Raw genomic sequence first — 26,531 nt, forward strand, 5'->3', positions numbered from 1 at the left:
AAATTGCCGCGGATCCGCGGTAAAAACCGCAAAGTGTGAACATGGCCTTAACCTTCAGAAGAAATGCAATGAACCGTCGCCGCCACAACAATAATATAGGATGATGTGCCATGCACCAAAAAAATGTATATGTTAAATGGAAGAAAAAACTGTGTATCAGACACCAAACATCCATAAAAATGCAATGAATGCAAGATATATCAGAAAATTTTAAAAGAACACATACACTAAATATACATATAAAAATATTTTTAAAAAGGGCAAGAAAATAGTGAAAGGTCACCCTAATACAACAAAACACATTTACTATGACAAGGCTAAAGGCACAAGACCAACTCCCACAGAGATAGTAAATACTCATTTAATGATATAGATTAAATAGGGTTGTACATGGCACCAAAAATCTATTTTTTTACATAAGTATTCAATCCGTCACAACAAATATATGACCTAGTAAATCACTCTATATGCTTATGTGAGTATAAGGCCGCCGGCACTCAGGACCGGAGCATGCGACTGCAAGTATTTCTATGCAGCGGAACGCTCCAGTCCGAACCGCCGGCGGCAGTGCCGGGTATTGAGGCGCGAGTTTCTTGCATTGCACACGGAAGTGTGACACTGGCCTTACACTCAAAAAACAGCAGAATGCTGTAAAGTGTTATGTCATCAGGAACTAAGTGGAGATATTTATAGTTATAAAACATTCTTACAGACCCCGGATAAGCAACCTGCAATAATAGATCTGTAAAAGGGAGAAAGTACAGGACCCACAGGCGTTACACCACAGCCATGTGGCTTTCTCAGGGATGAAACCCATATCTGCAGGTCAATAGCTTTTTTCCAGGTGACGGGTTCCCTTTAATATATTGCAGTTATAGTATATAGCAGTTTGTACTTACAATTGCTAATTTTACCTTTCTATCCAGCTAATTCTTCTGCATTCTAGTAGGCTACGTTCACATTTGCGTTGTGCGCCGCAGCGTCGGCGCCGCAGCGCACAACGCAAACAAAAACGCAGCAAAACGCATGCACAACGCTGCGTTTTGCGCCGCATGCGTCGTTTTTTTCATTGAATTTGGACGCAGCAAAAATGCAACTTGCTGCGTCCTCTGCGACCCGACGCGGGCGCCGCAGCGACGCATGCGGCGCAAAACGCAAGTGCGCCGCATGTCCATGCGCCCCCATGTTAAATATAGGGGCGCATGACGCATGCGGCGCCGCTGCGGCGCCCGACGCTGCGGCGCTGGCCGCAAATGTGAACGTAGCCTAAGATGTACGACATCCCGTGATTAGAAACTGACTAGCTGAATCCCTCTAAGCTCTATGTAGAAACGGGCAGTCTATTTTCCCTACATGAGTCTTCAAAAGTCTCTAGCAGGGAGGAGGGCCAGGAGTTGAAGAGGGGGATGACTCACGCAGGAACAAGAGACTTCCTGTTTCCAGGTAGAGCAGAGAAAAGAGAAGAATTAACTGGGTAGATAAGCATAAAGAGCAATTGTAAGTACACAGTGCCATATAATATGATGACTGGCATAGATCAACTATAATGGGAGTGCTTTTTAATACAAATACTGAATCAGCCAATCTGATGTAAATGCTTGCAGCTAGTGGTGCCTGTGGTTAGGCATTAACTGGTACCCAAGGAGTTCTTAAAATCTTGCCACATTGGTGGTGATGCATCAGCAATAGCTGGGAGGCTACAAACTAAACACTTTTTGGATGAGTGAAACGAGGTTTTTGGGTAACTTTGCTATATCCTATTTTCCACTTTTCACAGCAGACAGATTTTCGTTAACAATTCAGCCAAGCAGTGCTAAGGGAAGCGGCAATAAACAGATAGAAGATGTGACTTTGGGGTTACACTACAGGACTGAACATCTGGTATTTGTGCAAGACAAGAGCTGCTGACACTGCTTCATTAAAATTCTATGTGCATCCCTGGTGGGAGCGACAAGGGAGTCTGTGCCATTTAGAGATACTGTACTACAACTCAAAGAAAAATGTTTTTGTTCTGCTCCGATCAATGCACGGAAACTTACAGTCACATTCTTTCATTCACAAAACAAGTGCTACCAGAGAACTGGATATTTGTTTATCTGCCCACCATAAATGGAACAAATGAATCCACTGTATGGTGACACTGTGGCTCAATGGCAAAGTTGTGATGTTATGTAGCACATTCAGGGCCGCCATCAGGGCATTACTGCCCTGACTGGCGTATGGGGCCTGGTGGGCAGAGGGGGCCCGCATCGGGCCCCATCTCATCTGCTCACCGGTCCCCCCCCCCCCTACAGGCGCTGCGGCATGCTATTGACGTGCAGGCCCGCACGTCAATAGTTAACAGCCGTCAGCCACTCGGAGGCTGGCAGCTGACTTGAGCCACAGCACGCACTTCGCCGGCGTCTGATGTCATTGTCAGCCGCCAGCGAGTGCGCGCTTCACCTGCGTGGAGGGAGTGAGCTTCGCCCGCCGCAGGAGCGCGGCCAGGTTTAAGAACTCATGGTTTTTGGGGGGCTTTTTGAGAGCGGCGATCCAGGGGGCCCCGGGGCAGAGATGCTGGACACGCTGGGGCAGAGCTGCTGGACACAGATGGGGCAGAAATGCTGGACACAGATGGGGGCAGAGATGCTGGACACACTGGGGCAGAAATGCTGGACACACTGGGGGCAGAGATGCTGGACACAGATGGGGCAGAGATGCTGGACACAGATGGGGCAGAGATGCTGGACACAGATGGGGCAGAAATGCTGGACACAGATGGGGGCAGAAATGCTGGACACAGATGGGGGCAGAAATGCTGGACACAGATGGGGCAGAGATGCTGGACACACTGGGGGCAGAGATGCTGGACACACTGGGGGCAGAGATGCTGGACACATTGGGGGCAGAGATGCTGGACACATTGGGGGCAAAGATGCTGGACACTGGGGGCAGAGATGCTAGACACTGGGGGCAGAGATGCTAGACACTGGGGCAGAGATGCTGGACACACTGGGGCAGAGATGCTGGACACACTGGGGCAGAGATGCTGGACACATTGGAGCAGAAATGCTGGACACATTGGAGCAGAAATGCTGGACATTGGGGGCAGAGATGCTGGACACACTGGGGGCAGAGATGTTGGACAAACTGGGGCCGGGTTGCTGGACACACTGGGGCAGAGATGCTGGACACACTGGGGCAGAGATGCTGGACACACTGGGGCAGAGATGCTGGACACACTGGGGGCAGAGATGCTGGACACACTGGGGGAAGAGATGCTGGAGACACTGGGGGCAGAGATACTGGACACATTGGGGGCAGAGATGCTGGACACTGGGGGGCAGAGATGCTAGACCCTGGGGGCAGAGATGCTAGACCCTGGGGGCAGAGATGCTAGACCCTGGGGGCAGAGATGCTAAACACTGGGGCAGAAATGCTGGACACACTGGGGCAGAAATGCTGGACACACTGGGGCAGAAATGCTGGACACACTGGGGCAGAAATGCTGGACACACTGGGGCAGAAATGCTGGACACACTGGGGCAGAAATGCTGGACACACTGGGGCAGAAATGCTGGACACATTTGAGCAGAAATGCTGGACATTGGGGGCAGAGATGCTGGACACACTGGGGGCAGCGATGTTGGACAAACTGGGGCAGAGATGTTGGACACACTGGGGCAGAGATGCTGGACACACTGGGGCAGAGATGCTGGACACACTGGGGCAGAGATGCTGGACACACTGGGGCAGAGATGCTGGACACACTGGGGCAGAGATGCTGGACACACTGGGGCAGAGATGCTGGACACACTGGGGGCAGAATGCTGGACACACTGGGGGCAGAATGCTGGACACACTGGGGCAGAGATGCTGGACACACTGGGGCAGAGATGCTGGACACACTGGGGGCAGAGATGCTGGACACACTGGGGGCAGAGATGCTGGACACACTGGGGCAGAGATGCTGGACACACTGGGGGCAGAGATGCTGGACACACTGGGGCAGAATGGAGATACGGGGCAGAATGAAAGACATGGGGGCATGATTGGAGACACTGAGGACAGGATTAGAGACAGATCATGCAGGATCATGGGGCAGGATGGATACGATGGAGACAGATAGGGCAGGATGGGGAGATCATATGGGGCAGAATGGATACTCATGAGGACAGGATGCGAGAACATATGGCTAGAGCCAGGAATGAGACACACTGGGGCCAGGACGGGGGATATTATTACCATAGGGGCTAATTAAGGGATATTATTACTGCAGTGACGTATTTATTTTATTTTTCAAGTATACTGTTTTAAATGGGGGGGCGGTCCTGTTACTGTGTGGAGTGATACTATGTCGCCTTTTTTTCTTCATGTGGTGTAATGTAGAAGTTAGGAAAAATTAAGTAATGTGTTCTGCAAGCGGAGCTCGAGATAACTGTGTTATTTCCTGCAGAGACAAGTCCTGGCTGGAAGAAGTGACGGCGGTCTGTGCTGGATGAAAGTTGAAAGATGAAGGACTTCACCTAGAGACGTCACTGGTGAGTCAGTGTGTTACCTATACACTGACACTATACACTGTATACTATATACAGAGGTCCTGTGTATAATGTCAACAGTGATCACTGTATTACCTGTACACAGACACTGCATACTAAGTACAGATCTCCTGTGTATACTGGCACTTATGGTGATGGTATTGTGCTTTTTTTTATTACTGATTAGTATTGTATTATTCGGTCACTTTGTGGTGGTAATATGTGGTCTGGTCATGGTGCGGTGGTATTTGTCCCTTCTATGTGCTGTTTTGGTCATTATGTGGTAATAATATGGTGTCTGGTCATGGTGTTGTGGTATTTATTCCTTGTATGTGATGTTACTTGATCACTGTGGCGGTAATATGTGGTCTTGACATGGTTTAGCGGTATTTGTTCCTTGTATGTGATATTATTGGTCATTTTTAAAATTGAAAAATAAATAAAAATAAACCTAAATTGTATTGCATATTTTAACAAATATTTAATAGGTTACAGCAGAGTAGGGCCCGGCCAAAAGTGTCTACCGTGTTATGGTGGCGGCTTAAAAAATCTTTTGGCCAAAACAAAAGCTGCCGGCTATATGTGTGATGTGGTGATGGGAACTGTTAATTTGTGATTGGTGAGAAGTGGAGTTTTTCCAAGAGAGAGCGGTGGGACTGTGGACAGTTCGAGGGGTGGAGCCTGGGCGGAGTCTCAAGGGGGCCCCGAAAAATTTGCCAGTATGGGGCCCCGAAATTTCTAGTGGCAGCCCTGAGCACAATGTATAAAAGTGTCCAGCAGGATCGTATGCAGACCATGCTTAGCTCATATATGTCTATTCAACTTCCTATTTCCACCTGCAAACACAATTCTCTCATTTATTTTTGTGTGTGAAGCCACATGCACATACTTAATGCCTTATTTATTGCACATTTTCAATGCAGAAGCCGCACCAAAAAATCAGGCATAAGTTTAGACGACTTGGTTTCCGTTCAGCTCTGATTTACTATTCAAGAACCAGGATTTAGATGAAAATGGGCCATGGCAAAGCTCCATGCAGTCTCTGTACAGTGGCACATGGTAAGCATTTTGGACTGTGTGGCACAAGCCATGTTACTGTATGATGCCAGCAGTATATACCACACATATCACTGTAATATGGCAATTGTGCAAGGGATTATTTTTCTGTAGAGTCACATAGTCTACTTTCGAGTCGAGCAGAGCACAGTGTGATCCGCAGTCAGTACAGTGGTGATGACACTGAGAAGAGGAGTAGAATGGTGCTGGATTCCACTGAAAGTGGCTGTAGAGTACAGTATCTTGAAAAATAATTCATACCCCATGAACTTTTACACATTTTTTAAAGTGATAAACCAACACAAAGTGGCAAGTATTTGTGAAGTGTAAAGAAACACATTGTTTTCTAAATATTTTAAACATTTAAATCTGAGATTGTTACATGCTGTGAGGGGTTGACAGACTTAGCTGCTTCTTAAGGTAGACACAGGAACGCTTTGATAGTAAATTACCTGCTGGTTCATTATAGTCAGCATAGACCAAAGCAGGGTTCAGGAGAAAATAGGGAGAGCATTCCTGGTTTAATGGAAAACAAAACAAACAAAATACAAGAGTCCTTTCTCTGCAGGTTCCATCCGCAAACGCCTCCAATGTCCTCAGCTCCTCCTGGAGCCACGTGGGAGTCCTTCCTCTCCCACGACACAACACAGATTGATTCTCATGTCTAGGCATGTAACTAAAACCATATGATGATCACATGACCAAGACATCACCGCAGGTCCTGTCCGTACACATGCCGGTGTTGGCTCTGCAAGTGGAGATATGGCGAGTAAACTTCCTCCCATTCTAGGGGTGCCCACATAAAAACCAGCCCATGTACACCACTTTAAATTAACCCTCTCAGCACGTAGCGTGCTGGAGGAAAACTATTCTGGTTTAACATCACTGGTAGCAGTATGCGCAGTGACACATATCTCTCTTCATACACTCTGCCAGTGACCCTGTCACAATGCATTTATATTCAGCCTCCAGTAGTCTGATACTCTAAAATAAAATCCTGAGTGACCAATTGCCTCTAGAAGTTACATAATTAGAGAAATGAGTCCACTTGTGTGTAATTTATTCTCAGCATGAATACAACTATGCTGTGAAAGCCTCAGAGGATTGACATTAGGGATCAAACAGCAACCAAGGAACACATCGGATGTAAAGCTGGTGGGTGTGGACCCACTGCGCAACGGGACGGGCTTACCCTGGAGGGGCATGACTAGATGTCTCCTGGGTCTTCACCAGGGCCTCTGCTGGTGAGCATAGGCCCAGGTAACATTACAGGGCAGTGCCCGGGACTGCAGCAGCTGACCAAAGGGTTAGAGACGCGGGTACGAGGTACAGGAGGGTGAAGACAAAGACGTGGTCAGACTGTCTGAGGTCGGAGCAGGCAGCACAGGATCAGAATGCACAGCCAAAGTCAGGAGCGTAGAGGTCAGACAGGACGTGTAGGCAAGCAGTGTCAATAACAGGAGAAACAAAAACACACATGCACAAACAGGACACTAGAAGGCAAACTGACTAGGAACCAATGCTCTGGACAGGAGTGGTGAGAGGAGCTGCCTAATAACGAGCCTGCTTGCATAGGACAGGCTGGGGAACCTAATCTCTGCAGGACACAGCAGTGTTAAATTCCTGCATAGACCAGCCATGACCCCCCTAAAGCCAAATGGAAACAAATTCACATGCAGCATTGCTGAAGAGTGCTACAAGAGGCACAACTCAGAGAGACGGCCTGATACGAGGAGAAGCCATGTGGTGACTACGGTGAATAGGATGGCACTGAGGAGGCATAAGAGTTACTGCAATGACACTGGACAGGTCAGGGCTAAAATTGTAGAGAAGAGTAAAGCAATGTTATGTTATAATAAAAAATAGCTCAAGCTCTGAACATTTCATAGAATACTGTTCAAACAGTAATCCAAAAATCTAAGGTGTATGGCACAAATACAAGCCTATCAAGACATGGCGGTCTACCTAAACTGAAATCCCAAGCAAGGAGGGCTATAATTACAGTGAAGGAAATAATTATTTGATCCCTTGCTGATTTTGTAAGTTTGCCCAATGACAAAGAAATGAACAGTATAATTTTAATGGTAGGTTAATTTTAACATTGAGAGATAGAATATAAAAAATAAAATCCAGAAAATCACATTGTATAAATTATATACATTTATTTGCATTTTGCAGTGAGAAATAAGTATTTTATACCCTACCAACCATTAAGAGATCTGGCTCCTACAGACCAGTTAGACGCTACTAATCAACTTGTTACCTGCATTAAAGACAGCTGTCTTACATAGTCACCTTTATAAAAGACTCCTGTCCACAGACTCAATTAATCAGTCAGACTCTAACCTCTACAACAAGGGCAAGACCAAAGAGCTTTATAAGGATGTCAGGGACAAGATCATAGACCTGCACAAAGCTGGAATGGGCTACAAAACCATAAGTAAGACACTGGGTGAGAAGGAGACAACTGTTAGTGCAATAGTAAGAAAATGAAAGAATTCAAAATGACTGTCAATTGACATAGATCTGGGGCACAATGCATAATCTTACCTCGTGGGGTATCCTTGATCATGAGGAAGGTGAAAGATCAGCCACGCGGGGGAACTTGTTAATGATCTCAAAGCAGTTGGGACCACAGTCACCAAGAAATCCATTGGTAACACATTACGCCGTAAAGGTTTAAAATCATGCAGTGCCCACAAGGTCCCCGTGCTCAAGAAGGCACATGTGCAGGCCTGTCTGAAGTTTGCCAATGAACATCTGAATGATTCTGTGTGTGACTGGGACACGGTGCTGTGATCAGATGAGACAAAAATTGAGGTCTTTGGCATTAACTCAACTCGCCGTGTTTGGAGAAAGAGAAATGCTGCCTATGACCCAAAGAACATTGTCCCCACTGTCAAGCATGAAGGTGGAAACATTATTTTTTGGGGATGTTTCTCTGCTAAGGGCACAGGACTATTTCACCGCATCAATGGGAGAATGGATGGAGCCATGTACCGTAAAATCCTGAGTGACAACCTCCTTCCCTCCACCAGAACATTAACCCCTTAATTCCATATGACGTACTATCCCGTCAAGGTGACCTAGGACTTAATTCCCAGGGATGGGATAGTAAATCATAGGCAATCGGCTGCACTCACGGGGGAGAGCGGCCAAATGCCGCCGGGTGTCAGCTGATTATTACAGCTGACAGCTGGCACTATGTACCAGGAGCGATAACGGACCGCTCACTGCACATTAACCCCCGGAACACTGCTATCAAACATGATTGCAACGTTCCGGCGGCATAGGGAAGCATCGTGCAGGGAGGGGGCTCCCTGCGTGCTTCCCTGAGAACCTCGGAACGCGATGTGATCGCGTTGTTCAGAGGGTCTCCTACGTCCTCCTCCCTGCAGACTCCAGATGCAAAATGGCCGCTGGGCAAGCCTCCTGAACTGCCTGTCAGATCTCTGATCTGACACAGTGCTTTGCAAAGTGTCAGATCAGCGATCTGACACTATAGCATCATGTCCCACCCTGGGACAAAGCAAAAAAAGTAAAAAAAAAAAAATATTTACATGTGTAAAAAAAAAAAAAATCCTAAAGAAAAAAATATATACATTGTTCCAATAAATACATTTCTTTATCTAAATGAAGAAAACAAAAACAAACAATAAAAGTACACATGTTTAGTATCGACGCGTCCGTAACGACCCGACCTATAAGGCTGCCATCACACTAGCAGTATTTGGTCAGTATTTTACATCAGTATTTGTAAGCCAAAACCAGGAGTGGGTGATAAATGCAGAAGTGGTGCATATGTTTCTATTATACTTTTCCTCTAATTGTTCCACTCCTGGTTTTGGTTTACAAATACTGATGTAAAATACTGACCAAATACTGCTAGTGTGATGGCAGCCTTAAACTGTCCCACTAGTTAACCCCTTCAGTGAACACAAAAAAAAAACCAAAAAAAAAACGAGGCAACAAACAACACTTTATTATCATACCTCAGAACAAAAAGTGGAATAATATGTGATCAAAAAGGACATAAATAAACATGGTACCGCTGAAAATGTCATCTTGTCCCGCAAAAAACGAGCTGCCATACAGCATCAGTGAAAAAGTAGAAAAGTTACAGTCCTCAGAATAAAGCCATGCAAAAATAGTTTTTTTATATAAAATAGTTTTTATCGTATAAAAGCGCCAAAACATAAAAAATGATATAAATGAGATATCGCTGTAATCGTACTAACCCGAAGAATAAAAATGCTTTATCTATTTTACCAAAGGCGGAACGGTATAAACGCCCCCCTCAAAAGAAATTCATAAATTGCTGGTTTTTGGTCATTCTGCTTCACAAAAATCGAAATAAAAAGCAATCAAAAAGTGTAACGTGCCCGGAAATGGTACCAATACAAACGTCAACTCATCCCGCAAAAAACAAGACCTCACATGACTCTGTGGACCAAAATATGGAAAAATAATAGCTCTCAAAATGTGGAGGCGCAAAAACTATTTTTTGCAATAGAAAGCATCTTTTAGTGTGTGACAGCTGCCAATCATAAAAATCCGATAAAAAACCCACTATAAATAGTAAATCAAACCCCCCTTCATCACCCCCTTAGTTACGAAAAAATAATAAAATGAAAAAAATGTATTTATTTCCATTTTCCCATTAGGGTTAGGGCTACAGTTAGGGTTGGGGCTACAATTAGGGTCAGGGCTAAAGTTAGGGTTGGGGCTAAAGTTAGGGTTAGAGTTGGGGCTAAAGTTAGGGTTATGGTTTGGGGCTAAAGTTAGGGTTAGGATTGGGGCTAAAGTTAGGGTTTGGATTACATTTACGGTTGGGATTAGGGTTATGGTGTGTCAGGATTAGGGGTATGGTTATGGTTGGGATTAGGGTTAGGGGTGTGTTGGAGTTAGGGGTGTGGTTAGGGTTGGGATTATGGTTAGGGGTGTGTTGGGGTTAGGGGTGTGGTTAGGATTAGGGGTGTGTTTGGTTTAGGGGTGTGGTTAGGGTTATGGTTAGGGCTGGGATTAGGGTTAGGTGTGTGTTCGGGTTAGGGTTGGAGTTAGAATTGAGGGGGTTCCACTGTTTAGGCACATCAGGGACCCTCCAAATGCGACATGGCATCCGATCTCAATTCCAGCCAATTCTGCGTTGAAAAAGTAAAACAGTACTCCTTCCCTTCCAAGCCCTCCCGTGCGCCCAAACAGGGGTTTACCCCAACATATGGGGTATCAGCGTACTCAGGACAAACTGGACAACAACTTTTGGGGTCCAATTTCTCTTGGTACCCTTGGGAAAATACAAAACTGGGGGCTAAAAAATACTTTTTGTGGAAAAAAAAGATTTTTTATTTTCACGGACATGGCGTCCGATCTCAATTCCAGCCAATTCTGCATTGAAAAGGTCAAACGGAACTCCTTCTCTTCCAAGCTCTGCCATGCGCCCAAACTGTGGTTTACCCCCACATATGGGGTATCGGCTTACTCAGGAAAAATTGCACAACAACTTCCATGGTCTAATTTCTCCTGTTACCCTTGTGAAAATAAAAATTTGGGGGCGAAAAGATCATTTTTGTAGAAAAAATTAGATTTTTTTATTTTCACGGCTCTACGTTATAAACTTCGGTGAAGCACTTGGGGGTTTAAAGTGCTCACCACACATCTAGACAAGTTCCTTAAAGAGTCTAGTTTCCAAAATAGTGTCACTTGTGGGGGGTTTCCACTGTTTAGGAACATCAGGGGCTCTCCAAATGCAAGATGGCGTCCGATCTCAATTCCAGCCAATTCTGCGTTGAAAAAGTCAAACGGTGCTCCTTCTCTTCCAAGGCCTGCTGTGCGCCCAAACAGTGGTTGACCCCCACATATGGGGTATCGGCGTATTCAGGAGAAATTGCACAACAAATTTTGGGGTTCATTTTCTCTTTTTACACTTGTGGAAATACAAAAATTGGTTCTCAAGTAAAATGTTTGCAAAAAAAAGTTAAATATTCATTTTTTTCCTTCCACATTGTATCAGTTCCTGTGAAGCACGTAAAGGGTTAATACACTTCTTGAATGTGGTTTTGAGCACCTTGAGGGGTGTAGTTTTTAGAATGGTGTCAAGTTTGGGTATTTTCTGTCATGTACACCCCTCAACGTGACTTTAAATGTGAGATGGTCCCTAAAAAAAATGGTTTTGTAAATTGTGTTGTAAAAATGAGAAATCGCTGGTCAACTTTTAACCCTTCCAACTTCGTAACAAAAAAAAAATTTTGTTTCCAAAATTGTGCTGATGTAAAGTAGACATGTGGGAAATGTTATTTATTAACTATTTTGTGTGACGTATCTCTCTTATTTAAGGGCATAAAAATTCAAAGTTTGAAAATGGCAAAATTTTAAAAATTTTCGCCATATTTCCGTTTTTTTCATAAATAATCGCAAGAAATATCGAAGAAATGTTACCATTAACATGAAGTACAATATGTCACGAAAACACAGTCTCAGAATCAGCGGGATCCGTTAAAGCGTTCCAGAGTTATAACCTCATAAAGTGACAGTGGTCAGAATTGTAAAAATTGGCTCGGTCATTAAGTACCAAATTGCCTGTCACTAAGGGGTTAAATTAACTTAATATACTTACCGCAGGTCTGACAGTAATCTAAGGATTAAAGTGATGTCCCGCGTGGTCACCAGTATTTACAGAATGAACCAACATAGGCTGTAACCAAACAGCAATTAGCAGAACTCGGCGCAAACCGCGATACCTGCTTGCGGTGATGCACGTGGGGTTATTAGGGCTCATATTCATCTGCAAGAAAAACGGACGAATGTAATCAGATAAAAATTCGGATTGCACTCTGACCAATGTTAATCTATCATTACCTGCTCATCGGCAATTTTTTTCTCAGCTGAATTGGGACTGAGAAAAAAAAAAATCACAGCATGCTGCGATTGTCCTCGTATATCAGACAAGACTCGCCAATGCAAGTCAACGGGTGCGAGAAGAAAAACAGATGGCATACGGACCATGCGAGTAAAATCCGATTTTTAAACCACCATGTGCTTGAAAACCAGACATTTCATCTGCCACGTACAGTAAAATCACACTGTGACCAGACAGAATAGGATATATACACAGAACAGATAGATATAAAGATGTCAGTGACATATATAATTAGTACAGTGCTTGTGTACACTGTACATGTATTTTATTACTAAATAAGGCTACGTTCACATTTGCGTTGTGCGCCGCAGCGTCGGCGCCGCAGCGCACAACGCAAACAAAAACGCGGCAAAACGCACGCTAAAACGCTGCGTTTTGCGCCGCATGCGTCCTTTTTGGCCGAAAGTTGGACGCAAAAAAAATGCAACTTCAAGCGTTTCTTGCGTCCAACGCTTGCGGCCATGCGGCGCAAAACGCAGCACAACGCATGTCCATGCGCCCCCATGTTAAATATAGGGGCGCATGACGCATGCGGCGCCGCTGCGGCGCCCGACGCCGCGGCGCTGACCGCAAATGTGAACGTAGCCTAAATTATTTTCTGAAAAAAATGGCGTGGGATCCCGGCCATTTTATTAACCAGCCAAGGGAGAGCGGACAACTGGGGGGGCTGTTTATAGCCTGGGAAGAAGTTAATACCCATGGACCTTCCCAGGTTATGAATATCAGCTCACAGCTGTATATTTAGTCTTTACTGGGTATTAAAATGGGGGACCGCCCCCCAAAAAATGACATAGGTTCCCTCTTATAATTAATAACCAGCAAAGGATGGGCAGACAGTCGCGTGCTTATATTGGCCCTATCCCAGACTAAAAAATATGAGCTCACAGCCGCCCCAGAAATGGCGCATCCTAACTCTTCCCGCTTGCCCTGGTGCAGTGGCAAGTGGGGTAATAGTTGGGGGGGTAGGGTGGAGTTTGATGTCACCTTTGTATTGTCAGGTTACATCAACCCCAGAGATTATTATTGGAGAGACGCCCCCCCATTACTAACCCCATAGTGATATTGGATAATAAAAAAAACACACACCCAGAATAAAGTCCTTTATTTGATCAAATGACAGACTCCTTTATTGACCAATGTCCCTTGCAAATGAATTAAAACAACCATATGCCTCACCTATCTGAAGTGAAGAGATAATCCATAATGTCCCACGACGATCCTGATGACTTTGTGAGAAGTCACTAATATGACTGTTCTCAAAGACAGCAGGCTCACACTGACACAGAAGGTAATCGTTCCTGTGTCAGTGTGTAGTGCTAAGCTGTGATGAGAAAGTTCACCGAGTTCATCTGCTGATGAGCCCCGATGAACTCACTGACGGCAACACTGCTTTGTGAACTTTCTCATGCAGTGGTTGTGCAGTCACTGAGATCACTGGGGCTCATCAGCTGATGAACTCCAATGAACTTTCTCACTGTAGCTCAGCACTACACACTGCGGGAGTGATTACATGCTCCTGTCAGTGTGCCACCAGCTACCAGGTAGAGCAGTCGCATCAGCTGATGTGAAGGTACAGATGAATGACCTCGGGGAGACCAAAACATCCAACACCGCGGAGACACCATCACGTGTTTCTCAACGCAGTGATCCAGGACACTGCCCCCATCCCTTATGGGAAATATGCAAATGCATGTAGAGTAGCTGCGGAGACACCATCACGTGTTTCTCAACGCAAGCAATGAATAGCCAGGCCTTTCCCCGGGAAGGAACAAGCACGGGAAGGGCAGCATCCAATAAAGTAAAACATCCAATAAAGGAAAACCACCTATGCCAAGCATGGTATCCATCCACAGACAGCTGTTTCGGGGTTTTTGCCCCTCATCAGTGTGGAGGAGGAAACTGGCTATTAGGAGCAGGCCTGGCTATTCATTGCTTGCGTTGAGAAACACGTGATGGTGTCTCCTCAGCTACTCTACATGCATCAGCTGATGTGACTGCTCTACCAGTGATCTGAATCATCACAGGACAGTATGGATTACGAACGGATAAGTGAGGGATATAGTGGTTTATTATATTTTCTCTTTTCCAGGTGACATGGACATCGGGGATTAGGCGTTAAGGTGAGTATATGGTGTTTTTTATTTTTTACAGGAGACAAGGGCTTCAGGGATTAGGTGTAAGGCGAGTATATACTGTGCTTCTTTTATTTCAATATTTATTTATTTAAAATGTCTTTTTATTCTTTACTTTGAGCACAAATTCACCGGTGACCTATGGTAAGCTTTTTACCTCGGCTCACAGCTGCAGGGTCACGCTAATATCTGACAGCATCATCCCGCAGAACTATGACAGACGATAACAATCTTACCACCGGTAACGTTGCTGCCGGTGTTTCTCGTGGTGTCACACAAATGTTAGCATGGGAAACATCATAGGAAGTCTGTAAAAACGCAAGGAAAAACTCAGCAAATTCCACAAACATTTTTATACTTGTGTTTTTTGCTGCGTATTTGACTGACTCATTTGAAGTCAATAGGGGGAAAACGCAGCAAAAACACACAAAGAATTGACATGCTGCAGATTTAAAAGCAGCACAAATCCTGAAAGGAAAAATACTGATTATGTGCACAGCACTTCAGGATTCTCATTGACTTTGCTGTCATAAGGATTCTCTAGCATTTTTGGGCCAATTTCGTGAAGAAAAACTGCAGCAAAAATGCACCGTGTGCACATAGTCTAAGGGTATGTATCCACGGTCTGGAAGCTCTGCGTTTGGACACAGCGGATACCCCGCTCCGCCTAAAGCGCCACAACCTGTTGTATGCGCAGTGATTCCATATGTACTCATTGTGACCGGTCCTGGCACTTAGTGCCAGGTGTCAGCTGTCAGAATCACCCCCCCCCTCAGAATCACCCCCCCGTGTGAACGGGCGATCACTCAGACGTAATATTCCGTCCCTGGTCATATAGGCCCAGGTCACAGGGACAGATTATTACGTCTGATGTCAGAAAGGAGTTAAAATAGTCATGTGAAGTCATAAAAACTTTTTTGTACACACAACTTTTCTAAGACTTGTTATTGCTGTGCAGCCCCAGCCAGGAGCAGACATATAGCTGGAGCAGCTGTACCGAGGCCCAGAGGAAGGTGGAGCCTTCTCAAATAGAAAAGGGTTATGAACTCTGCATTAAATATTGTATATGGCCAGGAGTTGGACTGGCTTACTGGGAAGCTGGTGAAGATTCCGATGAACCCCGAAACCTGTTGAAAAGTACCTTTGCAGTTCTGCAACAAACTAGTATTAGTATTCTTTGCGTATGTGCTTTTGTATATGCCTGTGTACATATAGTATCTGTACCTGTGTATATGTGTATGTGCCTGTGAATATCTGGGGTTGAAGGATGTAATAATCACCTAGGCAGGTTAAGAATGCAACTATTTTTATCCCTTAAATCCATGGTCTTACAGCAACTCCAGGTAGATGGCCACAATGCAATGCTCCAGTCCTGGAGATCCCATCTCGGGGCCGTTAGTTCCACTGCCCATCCTAGGCGATACCCACAGTCTCCCAACTTTTGTATCTCCCACCGGTATAGTCTGTAATCACAGTCCATGCTCCTCCAGACAAGATATTAAAAGCGTAGCACGTGTATCCAGCTCCAGTCAGCAACAACACAATACAGTCCCAACCAGGGTTCTCCAAATGTCTTTGTGAATTCAGTGATGGGCAGTGGAGCAGATCTGTATTCCACCAGCTGGAGCCATGGTCCCATGGGCTGATCTTGTAGAGTCTCTATGTAGATAGAGGCCCCTTCTTTATATTCCACAGCTCTCATTCAGGGCATTCTCCCACGGGATTGGAAGAAGATGGAGGGAGGTAATCTCTCATTGTTCTATTGTTCGATTAACCTGCATTTTTGTCCTACAAAGTGTGTAGACTAGTAAGCCACAATGGGATGATGCAATATGTAATCACCAGGCATTCCACAGATTAACACACAACAAGTCACGTACAGGCTCATATGAACAATGGCTTATGTCCCTTGACCTACTGAACAATTCATTTGGCATAATAAAGAATTAACGCTGTGCCATCACATTTCTCAGACGTGATAGGCATCCAATCATCCTTCTCCACTTCTCGTGGATGTCCATCGGCATTTCTTTCACCACATACATGGATGTAAGAGGTTTCAACTTCATGAGAATGAAAATGTATATCATCCAGTTTCCTCAGAGAATATTCCATGTCTTCCTTGCAAATAAACTCCACAATCTCCATTATATTGTTTTGTGCATCAGCATAGCTGACATCTCCAGTATCTCTCATATGATCTTTCACATACTGCCTACTCCCCAATGGGGGAAACCCTGAGAAGAGGACTCTATTTAGTTCCCCGGGACGGGGGTCTTTTGCTCCTGCGGTGTCCTCCATATCTACCCCTGATCTCCGGTTTGACCTGGGAAACTCCACACGTAACCGCTGATAATCAAACTCATATCCATTGCATCTAAGCATGGCATCCTTCGCGTTACTCGAATCCTGGAAGCTGATGAAGGCGAATGGTGTGGTTCCGCTCCCCCAGCAATTCTTCAGCTCATTGGTACGGATCACTGGAACAACTCCTCCAGCTCTTTCTCCCATACATCGGCCAGTAAATTGCCCACTTAAATGCACTTATCCCCAGAGCGCTGACCCCCAGTCAGGGGTCTAGTCACTTGGTGGCCTGGTAATTTGTGTTCTAGGGGGACAATATCTGGGCTGACCAGGGTGATGGAAGTCCCAGTGTCCCGAAGTCCCTGGGACTTCTCCTTGATGAAATTTACTTCTCTCTGGTCACGTTGCTTCATAGTAACAGGTGTTGTATTTTGAGCATTACTATCAACTGGCAGGAGAGAGGGATGTTAGTCGGTATGTTGAGATTTATCTGTTTCTTCTCAGTTGAAGCAGTGGGAACTGTCCTTGACATCAGGTTACGACATTTGCCCAGTGGCACACCAACCCTGCTCCTGGGTTGTTTCTCAGCAACACATCCACCAGTAGGTGCCACACTACTCCTACATTCACCACTCCATGACAGTGAACCCAATAAAAACGTAACAGGGCACTCTAGATGTTCAGAGATTCTCCACCGGATACGTTGACTAACAAATGGATGGCGGGAACAACACATTGGTCTAGTACTAGAAGTTCTTTGATGAATGTAACGGAGACTCCAGAGTCACAGAGCCCTGTAGCCTCCACGCCCTTTATCAAGTCCGGCTGCAGATGCTGGTTCATTGTCGCTGAGGTGTCCCATCTAGTCTGGGACACTTGTCCTTGTACTACATATGCCTCTACCTCTTCTGGATTGGGTAGAAAGATCATCTCTACCCCTAGCATTCCAGCCCCATTGCAGCACAGTGTTCACTGATTGAGGCTACAAATATTTGGGGGTTCACCTTGACAGTAAACTCGATTGGAGGTGTTATACAGAAAAGGTTTACAAGAAGGGAATGAGCAGACTGTACTTTCTTCGGAAGCTTAGGTCACTCTATGTGTGCAGTAAAATGCTGGAAATGTTCTACCATTCGGTTGTGGCAAGCGCCATTTTTTTTGCTATCATATGCTGGGGCAGTAGTGTGCGAGTATCTGACGCTAATAAGCTCAAAAAACTTATCAAGAAGGCAAGCGCAACTGTTGGTCTCCATCTGGACTCTTTTGAGGAGGTATTGGAGGATAGAATTCAGAAAAAGTGTAGGGCTATAATGAACAATAATACACACCCACTATACGAGCTGTTCTGGAAGCAGAAGAGCACATTCAGCAGCCGCCTAATCCTACTAAGGTGTAAGAAGGAGAAATTCAGGAAATCGTTTGTACCTACTGCTATGGGGATGTATAATAATTTCCTAAGGGTGGTAGACAACAATGACTGAATGCTGGTGTACTAATGTCAATTAACAGTGACTTATATACCTTAACTACCCACATTTATTTGTTATGTAGTGTTGGTATACTTGTGCAAGATTTGTGTCCCAATATTTTATGTACTGCTGTTTGTATTGCTGCTGTAATACCGTAATTTCCCCCGGGATCAATAAAGTATCGTAAGAAAAGACATAAAAAGGAACGACTGTTCTTTGCCAAAGAGTACCTTCACAAACCACAATCCTTCTGCAACCGCAATGAAGCTTATGAGGAGATTAACACCCTACTAACAGTTCAGCATGGTGGAGGATTCATAATGCTGTGGGGTCGCTTTGCTGCGTCTGGTACTGGAGGCCTTGACTGTATCACGGGAATCATGAAATCAAAAAATTATCAAGAGATTTTAGAGTGAAATGTTCTACCCAGTTTAAGAAAACTTGGATGAGTCAAAGATCATGGAACCTCCAGCAAGACAGTGACCCAAAGCAAACATCTGAAAGTACATAGGAATGGCTGAAAAAGAAAAATTTGACTGTTTTTAAATAGCCAGCAATGAGACCTGACCTCAATCCCATTAAAAATGTTTGGGGTGAGCTGAAGTCTGCCAATGGGAAAAAGAATCCTGCAAACATTCAAGAGCTTGAACAAACTGCAATGGACGAGTGGGAGAAAATACCAGCAATTCCTCTTTCCTACTGCACTTGTCTTAGCTTTCAGGCTGCAGCAGTGATGTCATGACTAAAACATGTGATTGCTGGAGCTAATCACTGAGCTCACCAGCCGTGCCAAGGAAGACGGCACAAATTGCTGAGCCCCGTGATTGGCTAAGGTGTCGTGATTCTCAATGGCGAGAGAACATAGCCCAGCATATATGAGAACTAGCTCTTGGAAGATGGAAACTATACTGACCATGAACTAAACCTGCCGCACAACTAGAAGTGGCCGGGTAGCATGCCTACGTTTTTTAACCCTAGATGCCCAGCGCCAGCCGGAGAACTACCTAATCCTAGCAGAGGAAAAGACAGTCCTGGCTCACCTCTAGAGAAATTTTCCAAAAGGCAGACAGAGGCCCCCACATATATTGGCGGTGATTTGAGATGAAATGACAAACGTAGTATGAAAATAGGTTTAGCAAAATCGAGGTCCGCTTTCTAGATAGCAGGAAGACAGAAAGGACACTTTCATGGTCAGCAGAAAACCCTATCAAAACACCATCCAGAAATTCCTTTAAGACTCTAGCATTAACTCATAACACCAGAGTGGCAATTTCCGATCACAAGAGCTTTCCAGACACAGTAACGAAACAGCAGCTGTGAACAGGAACAAAATGCAAAAACACACAAGGACAAAAGTCCAACTTAGCTGGGAGTTGTCTAGTAGCAGGAACAAGCACAGAAGGCTTCTGATTACATTGTTGACCGGCAAGAAACTGACAGAGGAGCAAGGTTATATAGCGACTCCCATATACTGATAGGAGCAGGTGAACAGAGGGGATGATGCACACAAGTTAAATTCCACAAGTGGCCACCGGGGGAGCCCAGAATCCAATTTCACAACAGTACCCCCCCCTCAAGGAGGGGGCACCGAACCCTCACCAGAACCACCAGGGCGATCAGGATGAGCCCTATGAAAGGCACGGACAAGATCGGAGGCATGAACATCAGAGGCAGTGACCCAAGAATTATCCTCCTGACCGTATCCCTTCCATTTGACCAGATACTGGAGTCTCCGTCTGGAAACACGAGAGTCTAAGATCTTTTCCACAACGTACTCCAACTCACCCTCAACCAACACCGGAGCAGGAGGCTCAACGGAAGGCACAACCGGTACCTCATACCTGCGCAACAATGACCGATGAAAAACATTATGAATCGAAAAGGATGCAGGGAGGTCCAAACGGAAGGACACAGGGTTAAGAATCTCCAATATCTTGTACGGACCGATGAACCGAGGCTTAAACTTAGGAGAAGAAACCCTCATAGGGACAAAACGAGAAGACAACCACACCAAGTCCCCAACACAAAGCCGAGGACCAACACGACGACGGCGGTTGGCAAAAAGCTGAGTCTTCTCCTGGGACAACTTCAAATTGTCCACCACCTGCCCCCAAATCTGATGCAACCTCTCCACCACAGCATCCACTCCAGGACAATCCGAAGATTCCACTTGACCGGAGGAAAATCGAGGATGAAACCCCAAATTACAGAAAAACGGGGACACCAAGGTGGCAGAGCTGGCCCGATTATTGAGGGCGAACTCCGCCAAAGGCAAAAAAAGCAACCCAATCATCCTGATCCGCAGACACAAAACACCTCAAATATGTCTCCAAGGTCTGATTAGTCCGCTCGGTCTGGCCATTAGTCTGAGGATGGAAAGCAGACGAAAAAGACAAATCTATGCCCATCCTAGCACAGAATGCCCGCCAAAATCTAGACACGAATTGGGTCCCTCTGTCAGAAACGATATTCTCAGGAATACCATGCAAACGAACAACATTTTGAAAAAACAGAGGAACCAACTCGGAAGAAGAAGGCAACTTAGGCAAGGGAACCAGATGGACCATCTTAGAGAAACGGTCACACACCACCCAGATGACAGACATCTTCCGAGAAACAGGCAGATCCGAAATAAAATCCATCGAGATGTGCGTCCAAGGCCTCTTCGGGATAGGCAAGGGCAACAACAATCCACTAGCCCGAGAACAACAAGGCTTGGCCCGAGCACAAACGTCACAAGACTGCACAAAGCCTCGCACATCTCGTGACAGGGAAGGCCACCAGAAGGACCTTGCCACCAAATCCCTGGTACCAAAGATTCCAGGATGACCTGCCAACGCAGAAGAATGAACCTCAGAGATGACTCTACTGGTCCAATCATCAGGAACAAACAGTCTACCAGGTGGGCAACGATCAGGTCTATCCGCCTGAAACTCCTGCAAGGCCCGCCGCAGGTCTGGAGAAACGGCAGACAATATCACTCCATCTTTAAGGATACCTGTGGGCTCAGAATTACCAGGGGAGTCAGGCTCAAAACTCCTAGAAAGGGCATCCGCCTTAACATTCTTAGAACCCGGTAGGTACGACACCACAAAATTAAACCGAGAGAAAAACAACGACCAGCGCGCCTGTCTAGGATTCAGGCGCCTGGCAGACTCAAGGTAAATTAAATTTTTGTGGTCAGTCAATACCACCACCTGATGTCTGGCCCCCTCAAGCCAGTGACGCCACTCCTCAAAAGCCCACTTCATGGCCAAAAGCTCCCGATTCCCAATATCATAATTCCGCTCGGCGGGCGAAAATTTACGGGAAAAAAAAGCACAAGGTCTCATCACGGAGCAGTCGGAACTTCTCTGCGACAACACCGCCCCAGCTCCGATTTCAGAAGCGTCGACCTCAACCTGAAAAGGAAGAGCAACATCAGGCTGACGCAACACTGGGGCGGAAGAAAATCGGCGCTTGAGCTCCCGAAAGGCCTCCACAGCATCAGGGGACCAATCAGCAACATCAGCACCCTTCTTAGTCAAATCAGTCAATGGTTTTACAACATCAGAAAAACCAGCAATAAATCGACGATAAAAGTTAGCAAAGCCCAAAAATTTCTGAAGACTCTTAAGAGAAGAGGGTTGCGTCCAATCACCAATAGCCTGAACCTTGACAGGATCCATCTCGATGGAAGAGGGGGAAAAAATGTATCCCAAGAAAGAAATCTTTTGAACCCCAAAAACACACTTAGAACCCTTCACACACAAGGAATTAGACCGCAAAACCTGAAAAACCCTCCTGACCTGCTGGACATGAGAGTCCCAGTCATCCGAAAAAATCAGAATATCATCCAGATAAACAATCATAAATTTATCCAAATAATCGCGGAAAATGTCATGCATAAAGGACTGGAAGACTGAAGGGGCATTTGAAAGACCAAAAGGCATCACCAAATACTCAAAATGGCCCTCGGGCGTATTAAATGCGGTTTTCCACTCATCCCCCTGCTTGATTCGCACCAAATTATACGCCCCACGGAGATCAATCTTAGAGAACCACTTGGCCCCCTTTATACGAGCAAACAAATCAGTAAGCAGTGGCAACGGATATTGATATTTAACCGTGATTTTATTCAAAAGTCGATAATCAATACACGGCCTCAAAGAGCCGTCTTTCTTAGACACAAAGAAAAAACCGGCTCCTAAGGGAGATGACGAAGGACGAATATGTCCCTTTTCCAAGGACTCCTTTATATATTCTCGCATAGCAGCGTGTTCAGGCACAGACAGATTAAATAAACGACCCTTAGGGTATTTACTACCCGGAATCAAGTCTATGGCACAATCGCACTCCCGGTGCGGAGGTAGTGAACCAACCTTGGGTTCTTCAAAAACGTCACGAAAGTCAGACAAGAATTCAGGAATCTCAGAGGGAATAGATGATGAAATGGAAACCAAAGGTACGTCCCCATGAGTTCCTTTACATCCCCAGCTTAACACAGACATAGCTCTCCAGTCGAGGACTGGGTTATGAGATTGCAGCCATGGCAATCCCAGCACCAAAACATCATGTAGATTATACAGCACCAGAAAGCGAATAACCTCCTGGTGATCCGGATTAACATGCATAGTCACTTGTGTCCAGTATTGTGGTTTATTACTAGCCAATGGGGTGGAGTCAATCCCTTTCAGAGGTATCGGAGCCTCCAGTGGCTCCAAATCATACCCACAGCGTTTGGCAAAGGACCAATCCATAAGACTCAAAGCAGCGCCAGAGTCGACATAGGCGTCCGCGGTAATAGATGACAAAGAACAAATCAGGGTCACAGATAGAATAAACTTAGACTGTAAGGTGCTAATTGAAACAGACTTGTCAGGCTTCTTAGTACGCTTAAAGCATGCTGATATAACATGAGTTGAATCACCACAATAGAAGCACAACCCATTTTTTCGTCTAAAATTCTGCCGCTCGCTTCTGGACAGAATTCTATCACATTGCATATTTTCTGGCGTTTCCTCAGTAGACACCACCAAATGGTGCACAGGTTTGCGCTCCCGCAGACGCCTATCGATCTGAATAGCCATCGTCATGGACTCATTCAGACTCGCAGGCACAGGGAACCCCACCATAACATCCTTAATGGCATCAGAGAGACCTTCTCTGAAAATCGCCGCCAAGGCGCACTCATTCCACTGAGTAAGCACAGACCATTTGCGGAATTTTTGGCAGTATATTTCAGCTTCATCTTGCCCCTGAGACAAGGACATCAAGGCCTTTTCCGCCTGAAGCTCTAAATGAGGTTCCTCATAAAGCAACCCCAAGGCCAGAAAAAACGCATCCACATTGAGCAACGCAGGATCCCCTGGTGCCAATGCAAAAGCCCAGTCTTGAGGGTCGCCCCGGAGCAAGGAAATTACAATCCTGACCTGCTGTGCAGGGTCTCCGGCAGAGCGAGACTTCAGGGACAAAAACAATTTGCAATTATTTTTAAAATTTTGAAAGTGAGATCTATTCCCCGAGAAGAATTCAGGCAAAGGAATTCTAGGCTCAGACATAGGTGCATGAACAACAAAATCTTGCAAATTTTGTACCTTTGTGGCAAGATTATTCAAACCTGTAGCTACACTCTGAAGATCCATTTGAAACAGGTGAACACAGAGCCATTCAAGGATTAGAAGGAGAGAAAGAGAGGAAGGCTGCAGTATAGGCAGACTAGCAAGTGATTCAATTAAGAGCACACTCAGAACTAGAGGAAAAAAAAATTGTAGCAGACTTCTTTTTTCTCTCCTTTCTCAGCCAGTAATTTAACCCTTTTTTGGGCCGGTCAAACTGTCGTGATTCTCAATGGCGAGAGAACATAGCCCAGCATATATGAGAACTAGCTCTTGGAAGATGGAAACTATACTGACCATGAACTAAACCTGCCGCACAACTAGAAGTGGCCGGGTAGCATGCCTACGTTTTTTAACCCTAGATGCCCAGCGCCAGCCGGAGAACTACCTAATCCTAGCAGAGGAAAAGACAGTCCTGGCTCACCTCTAGAGAAATTTTCCAAAAGGCAGACAGAGGCCCCCACATATATTGGCGGTGATTTGAGATGAAATGACAAACGTAGTATGAAAATAGGTTTAGCAAAATTGAGGTCCGCTTTCTAGATAGCAGGAAGACAGAAAGGACACTTTCATGGTCAGCAGAAAACCCTATCAAAACACCATCCAGAAATTCCTTTAAGACTCTAGCATTAACTCATAACACCAGAGTGGCAATTTCCGATCACAAGAGCTTTCCAGACACAGTAACGAAACAGCAGCTGTGAACAGGAACAAAATGCAAAAGCACACAAGGACAAAAGTCCAACTTAGCTGGGAGTTGTCTAGTAGCAGGAACAAGCACAGAAGGCTTCTGATTACATTGTTGACCGGCAAGAAACTGACAGAGGAGCAAGGTTATATAGGGACTCCCATATCCTGATAGGAGCAGGTGAACAGAGGGGATGATGCACACAAGTTAAATTCCACAAGTGGCCACCGGGGGAGCCCAGAATCCAATTTCACAACACTAAGGGTACCGTCACACAGTCACACTTTGATCGCTACGACCGTACGATCCGTGACGTTCCAGCGATATCCATACGATATCGTAGTGTCTGACACGCAGCAGCGATCAGGGATCCTGCTGAGAATCGTACGTCGTAGCAGATCGTATGGAACTTTCTTTCGTCGCTGGATCTCCCGCTGACATCGCTGGATCGTTGTGTGTGACAGCGATCCAGCGATGTGTTCGCTTGTAACCAGGGTAAACATTGGGTAACTAAGCGCAGGGCCGCGCTTAGTAACCCGATGTTTACCCTGGTTACCAGCGTAAACGTAAAAAAACCAAACAGTACATACTCACATTCCGGTGTCTGTCCTCCGGCGTCTCAGCTTCTCTGCACTGTGAGCGCCGGCCAGCCGGAAAGCGAGCACAGCGGTGACGTCTGACGTCACCGCTCTGCTTTCCGGCCGCTGTGCTTACACAGTGCAGAGAAGCTGAGACGCCGGGGGACAGACACCGGAATGTGAGTATGTACTGTTTGTTTTTTTTACGTTTACGCTGGTAACCAGGGTAAACATCGGGTTACTAAGCGCGGCCCTGCGCTTAGTAACCCGATGTTTACCCTGGTTACCCGGGGACTTCGGCATCGCTCCAGCGCCGTGATTGCAACGTGTGACCGCAGTCTACGACGCTGGAGCGATAATCATACGATCGCTGCGACGTCACGGATCGTGCCGTCGTAGCGATCAAAATGGCACTGTGTGACAGTACCCTTAAGTAGTCACATGTGACATTACCATTGCACCCTGTGAACATAGATGGAGCAGTCGCAGAAAGATATCACCGAACCAAGTGAAAATGAGTAACTCTAATTTTATTATTTTTTCGTAGTGCAAGCTAATGAGCACAAAAGAAATGAAAATGGAAGACCCCTTTAGAGGGGGTTGGGGCCATACACAAGTCTTGCACAGGGTCCCTTTGTTCTCACTGTTCATCCCTAGCCTCATCCTACAGAGAATGTTTGGAGACCAAAAACTTCTCTGGTTGTTTTGCAAATATAAATAAATCTCACACGTATTGGTTAGCTATGAAAGCTGACCTGTCATCCAGATGTCAGTTCCGAACTTTATCAAAGGGGGCAGATTTAGGTAATGAATTGTGCCAGACAGCCAGCCTCCATCATGTACTAAAATAAAGCAAGGGGCGCGGTGATTTGTTTGTGTCAGAACGAATGTAGAAGCGGAGCTTTCGTGACTCAACATTAAAAGTATAAACCTTATTAGCTTCTGAGTAGAGAATACACGATATAAAACTATTTTAGGAAGTTCACAGTACTAGTAAATCAAAGGTGCCACTACAATTTAGATAGCTTGATCAGTCATCAGCTATTTCTACAGACTCACAGGTCAAGTGTGTATGTGTTTATAATAGGCAGAGGGGACTGAGCCGCTCTCAGCCTCCTTATAGTCTCCCGAAATAAAAGATCAGGCATGTTGAAATTCAACATGCCTGATCCTTGCTCCTCGCCTACATGTGCTGTCAGTGGGGTCAGGGGGTGGGAGTCAAGACAACTCAATAACATAACATTATACAATTGACCAATCTCACCCAAATCATC

At 45.6% G+C, this 26,531-nt stretch overlaps 1 protein-coding gene across 3 annotated transcripts in view; it reads right to left on the bottom strand.

The window, feature by feature from the left end:
* RHBDD1 (rhomboid domain containing 1) overlaps positions 1-26,531 on the bottom strand; it is a 232,020-nt gene that overhangs the window by 183,500 nt on the left and 21,989 nt on the right. Inside the window, exon 2 of one of the 3 annotated variants that reach the window (XM_077290775.1) lies at positions 12,187-12,354. The exons of 1 other annotated variant lie outside the window; for it this stretch is intronic. The gene's annotated coding sequence lies outside the window, so the exon portion shown is untranslated. Of the gene's footprint in view, positions 1-6,025; positions 6,132-12,186; positions 12,355-26,531 lie in introns of those variants that run through there. One more of the 3 variants, XM_077290777.1, reaches the window with a different exon arrangement.

This window comes from Ranitomeya variabilis, chromosome 2 (genome assembly GCF_051348905.1).
Source record: "Ranitomeya variabilis isolate aRanVar5 chromosome 2, aRanVar5.hap1, whole genome shotgun sequence".
Lineage (NCBI taxonomy): Eukaryota > Metazoa > Chordata > Amphibia > Anura > Dendrobatidae > Ranitomeya > Ranitomeya variabilis.